The sequence below is a fragment of the Macaca mulatta genome, chromosome 7 (assembly GCF_049350105.2).
Source record: "Macaca mulatta isolate MMU2019108-1 chromosome 7, T2T-MMU8v2.0, whole genome shotgun sequence".
NCBI lineage: Eukaryota > Metazoa > Chordata > Mammalia > Primates > Cercopithecidae > Macaca > Macaca mulatta.
In genome coordinates this window covers 7,753,310-7,759,191 of record NC_133412.1, presented here as the reverse complement: position 1 = coordinate 7,759,191, position 5,882 = coordinate 7,753,310, and the positions used below count along the sequence as shown (strand labels likewise).

The window sequence follows — 5,882 nt, the reverse complement described above, 5'->3', positions numbered from 1 at the left end:
AAAAAAAGAGGGCTCAAATTAGTAGAATCGAAGTGAAAGAGGAGACATTACTACTGTCTTTACAGAAGTAAAAGGGATTTTAAAGAAATACTATGAACAATTGTATGTATGCCAACAAATTAGGTAACGACAAATTAGATAAAACTGACAAATTTCTAGAAAGATACAAACCACAAAAACTGATTACACAAGAAATAGACAATCTGAATATACCTCTAAGAAGCAAAGTAATCAAAAACTACCCACTAAGAAAATCTTAGGCCCAGAATACGTCGGCACTGAATTCTACCAAGCATTTAAAGGAGAATTAATGCTAATATCTCACATTCAAAAAAAGGGGTGGGAACAGTCTGCAACTCATTATGAAGCCATTATTATCCTTATACGAATACCAGACGAGACATTATGAGAAAACTACAGAGCAATACCTGTTATGAATACAGATATTAAAAATTCTAAACAAAATAATAGCAAACCAAATTCAGCAATATATAAAAAGAATTATACACCATGACCAAGTGATATTTACAGCAGAGATATAAGGTTGACTTAACATTTTAAAAATAATTAATGTAATACATCACATCAATAGATTAAAAACCAAAAATCACATCAACATCTCAAAAAGCATTTGAAAAACTCCAACACCTTTTCTTGACAAAAACACTTACCAAACTAAAAACAAGGAAACTTCTTCAATTGGATAATGGCATTTATACAACACACATATCAAATGTCATATTTAATAGTGAAAGGAAATATGGACCAAAATACTCTCAAAGAATCAAGAAAAGAGAGAAAAATTAACGTAGAACAAATGAGACAAATAGCACCTTTAAGATGGTAGCTTTAAATTGAAATATATTAGAAATTTCATTAACTTGTCTGTTGCATGTTTGCTTTGTTATTAACTGTTAATATGTTTCCTAGAGTTCAAATATGTCCCTCAAAGTTCCTGTGTTGGAAACTTACTCCCCAATGTAAAGCATTGAGAGGTGGAACCTTTAAGAGGTGAGTAGGTCATGGAATGCTCTGCCCTAATACATGAATTAATGGCAAGGTTGTGAGTAATTATCATGATTAGTTATCATGAAAGTGGGTTCCTTAAAAAATGATGAGTTTGGTTTGCCCCCTTCTCCCTCTCTCATCCATGTGATGCCTTCTACCACATTATGAAGCAGCAAAAAGGCAATCACAAGTTGCTGGCCCTTTGATCTTGGACTTCCGAGCCTCCAGAACTGTGAGACATAAATTTCTTTTTAAAATAAATTATCTAGGCCGGGAACAGTGGCTCATGGCTGTAATCTCCAGCACTTTGGGAGGCCGAGGCGGATGGATCACTTGAGGTCAGGAATTCAAGAACAGCCTGGCCAACATGGTGAAACCCCATCGCTACTAAAAATACAAAAATTAGCCAAGTGTGGTGGTGCACACCTGTAATCCCAGCTTACTCAGGAGGCTGAGGCAGGAGAATTGCTTGAACCCGGGAGGCAGAGGCTGCAGTGAGCTGAGATCGTGCCACTGCACTTCAGCCTGGGTGACAGAGTGAGCTTCTGTCTCAAATAAAATAAAACAAAACAAAATAAAATAAAATAAATAAATTATCTAGTCTCTGGTATTCTGTTTTTTTATTTTGTTGTTTGTTTGTTTGTTTTTTCTTTTTTTTTTTAGACAGAGTTTCACTCTTGCTGCCCAGGCTGGAGTGCAATGGCACGATCTCGGCTCACTGCAACCTCCATCTCCCAGGTTCCAGTGATTCTCCTGCCTCAGCCTCTCGAGTAGCTGGGATTACAGGCGCATACCACCACACTCTGCTAATTTTTGTATTTTTAGTAGAGACAAGGTTTCATCATATTGGTCAGGCTAGTCTCGAACTCCTGACCTCAGGTGATCTGCCTGCCTCAGCCTCCCAAAATGTTGGGATTACAGGCATGAGCCACTGTGTCTGGCCTTCTGGTATTCTGTTATAGTGGCACAAAATGAACTAAGACAACGTTAAATGATCCGATTATATAAAAAGGTTGTTAAAGTGTATTAAAAAGCTAACAAACTTTACCTTTTTTTTAAATGACAAAGTGCACATTCAACACACAAGGATACAGGGAGCTTGTGAATAAGAGGACTAAAAAAGATTTACTGTGCAAACACTAACCAGAACCCACCTCTCTATATAAAAAGGCAAAATAGAGCTTATGACAGAGCCTTGCTTCTAAGTAACTCAAGGTTTAAAGAAGAATTGCAATTAAAAATTTGCACTTAATTACATAAAAGCTCTCCATATACTGTATATCAAATCTTGTTGGAAGCAGCTAAAGTTGTACTTTAGAGGATTTTTTCAGCCTTCAAACATATAAAGAAAGAACAAAGGCTGAAAGAGCGATTATCTATTCGAAGAAATTAGGAAAACAAAATATCCATTTGAAGAAATCAGAGAAAAAGTATATTACATTTAAAGAAAGTAGAATGAAAGAGACGAGGATGACAAGAACAGAAATTAATGACATAGAAAACAAACAAAAATAAAAGGAATCGACCAAAGCAAAAGTTGCTTCTTTGCAAAAATTAATGAGATGATATACCTTTAGTAACAGTGTTCAAGGACAAAAACAAAGAGTGCACAAATAGCACTATCAAGAATGAAAGAGGACCATCACTATCGATCCCACAAATAATAATATGAAAAGTAGAGAACATACTGAACAACTCAACCCCCAAAACTGTGAAAGATAGTTAACTGAAAAAATACTAATTACAGAAACATACATAGTAGAAATAGTACTAAAGAAATTTAATCAGTAAGCAAAATTTTTTTCTACAAAAATTTTTGTACAAAGCTACCATGCCTTTCCTAGCAGGATCTATGTATTAGACCATTTTTGTGTTGCAATAAAGAAGTGTTCGAGAATGAGTAATTTATAATGAAAAAATATTTTGGTTTGGTGTGGTGGCTCACATCTGTGATCCTAGCAATTTGGAAGGCCAAGGCTAGAAAATCCCTTGTGCCCAGGAGTCGGAGACCAGCCTGTGCAACATAGGGAGACCCTGTCTCTAAAAATACATACATATATATAAACATAAATAAGAAAAGAGATTTAATTGACTCACAGTTCTGCAGCTGTACAGGAAGCTTGGTGCTGGCATCCTTTTCTAGTGATGGCCTCAAGATGCATACAACCATGGTAGAAGGCAAATGGGGACCTGGTGTATTACATGATGCATCTCCCCAGAAAAGGCTTGAGAGGCCCCCAGAATCCCTAGTTGAGTGAAGATCTTTCCTTGTATGAAGCCAGGCCATAAAGACTGAAGTGGTGCCTGTTTTTCAAAAGCACAAATCTCAGTAAAAAATAATAAGGCATATGAAGACATAGAGAAAAATGGCCCAATCAAAGGAACAAAATAAATATCCAGGAACTGACCTTAAACAAAGAGATCAATTAACGACCTGAAAAAGAATTCAAAATAATTGTCTTAAAGAACTTCAGTGTGATACAAGAGTACACAGACAGACAACTAAAAACAAATCCAGAAAACAATGTATTAACAAAGTGACAATATGATCAAAGAGACAAAAACTAAGGAAAAAAAATATCCAGAGCCGAAGACTGCAATAATTGAATTATAAAATTCACTAGAAGGATTCAATAGACAACTTGATCAAGCAGAACAAAGAATCAGTGAAGGTGAACACAGATAATTTGAAGTGATCAAGTCACAGGAACAGAAAGAATAAAGAATTAATAAAAGTGAAGAAAGCATAAGGGACTTATGAAAAATCATCAAGCCTATCAATGTACATGTTACAGGAGTTAAAAAGAAGAATGAGAGCAAAGGGCAGAGAGCTTATTTGAAGAAATAATGGCCCAAACTTCCAAATCTAAGGAAGAAAATGGACATCCAAATTCTGGAAGCTCAAAGGATGCTGACTAAGAAGAACCCAGAGATGCCCACACTGAGACATATTGTAATCAAACTATCAAGGATAGTTTGATGTATCAGAAGTCAAGGATAAAGAGAGAGTCTTGAAAACAGCAAGAGAAAAGCCACTTGTCATGTACAAGGGAGCTACTATAAGATTATCAGCTGATTTCTCAGCAGAAATATTATAGGCTAGAAAGGAGTGAGATGTTATATGCAAAGTACTGGAAGAAAAAAAACTTTTGTCAACCAAGAATATTATAACCAACAAAACTGTTCTTCAAAAATGAAGGAGAAGGCAGCCAAGTGGTCTCCCAAAACCACAACCCAGCTGCCACTAGCATCGTCACCACCCATAAAAGAACTGAGCTGAGTGGGGGTGCTGCCCAGAGTCCTGTGGGCAGAAGATTATAGCAGGAGCTGATGACCCTCATGATGTCTGGTGACAAAGGGATTTCTGCCTTCCTTGAATCAGACAAACTTTTCAAATGGGTAGGGACCATCCGTGGAGCAGTTGGCACAGTATATGAAGACCTGAGGTATAAGCTCTTGCTAGAGTTCCCCAGTGGCTACCCTTACAATGAGCCTACATTGAAGTTCCTCATACCCTGCTACCACCCCAACATAGACACCCAGGGTAACATATGCCTGGATATTCGGAAGGACAAGTGGTCTGTACTGTATGGCATCAGGACCATTCTGGTCTCCATCCAGAGTCTGCTAGGAGAACCCAACATTGATAGCCCTTTGAACATGCATGCTGTTGAGTTCTGGAAAAAAGCTTCCCACAGCTTTTACCTGCAAGAAACCTACTCAAAGTAGGTTACCAGCCAGGACCCCTGACCCAGGCTGCCCAGACTGTCCTTTTTTTTTCTTTTGAAGTGGAGTCTTGCTCTGTTGCCCAGGCTGGAGTGCAGTGGTGAGATCTCAGCTCACTGCAACCTCCACCTCCCAGGTTCAAACGATTCTCATGCCTCAGCCTCCCGAGTAGCTGGGATTACAGGCACCTGCCACCACACCCAGCTAATTTTGGTATTTTTAGTAGAGACGAGGTTTCACTATGTTGGTCAGGCTGGTCACAAACTCCTGACCTCAGGTGATCTGTCTGCCTTGGCCTCCCAAAGTGCTAGGATTACAGGCATGAGCCACCACACCTGGTCTCCCTGCCTATCTTTGTGTCGTCTTTTTAAGTTTTCCTTCGATGGTCTGTCGTGTCTGTGATTTCTGTATAGGACTCTGTATCTTGAGCTGTGGTATTATTTTTGTTTTGTTTTTGTCTTTTAAATTAAGCCTTGACTGAGCCATTGTGATGTATATTAAATAAATACATTTTGATCATTAAAAAAAAAAGGTGAAATAAAGACCTTCCCAGAAAAATAAAAGCTGAAGGTGTTTATCCACACTAAACCTACCTTACAAAAAAATGCTAAAGGGAGTTCTTCAAGTTGAAACAAAAGGACACTTGACAGCAACACAAGGGCATAAAAAATATAAAGCACTTAGTAAAGGGAGGTATATGGAAAAGTACAGAATCCTATAATATTCCAATGGTGGTACATAAATCACATCTAATTCTGGTATAAAATTTGAAAGATAAAAGTATCAATAGAACTATAACTATCAAACTATGTTAATGAACATAAAATATAAAAATATGCAATTTGTGAAATAAATAACATGAAGTAGGGGGGATGTAAAATGTTGTATGTAACTCATATTAAGTTTCTGTCAGTTTAAAATAAATGGCTATAATGATAAGGTATTATACTTAAGCCCCATGGTAGTCACAAAGGAAATATCTGTAGAAGATATACAGAAGAAAATGAGAAAGGAATCAAACATGTCACTAAAAAAAAATTAACAAAACCTAATGAAAGGCAGCAAGAAAGGAAAAGGGACAAAATAACTGCAAGGTATACAAAAAACAATCAAGAAAATGGCAAAGTAAGTCCTTTCCTGTCAGTAAT

General features: G+C 37.1%; 1 pseudogene; it reads left to right on the top strand.

Moving 5' to 3' along the window:
- The first annotated feature begins 4,338 nt into the window (after window positions 1-4,338).
- Window positions 4,339-4,737, top strand: LOC100429179 (ubiquitin-conjugating enzyme E2 C pseudogene; annotated as a pseudogene).
- The last annotated feature ends 1,145 nt before the right edge of the window (window positions 4,738-5,882 follow it).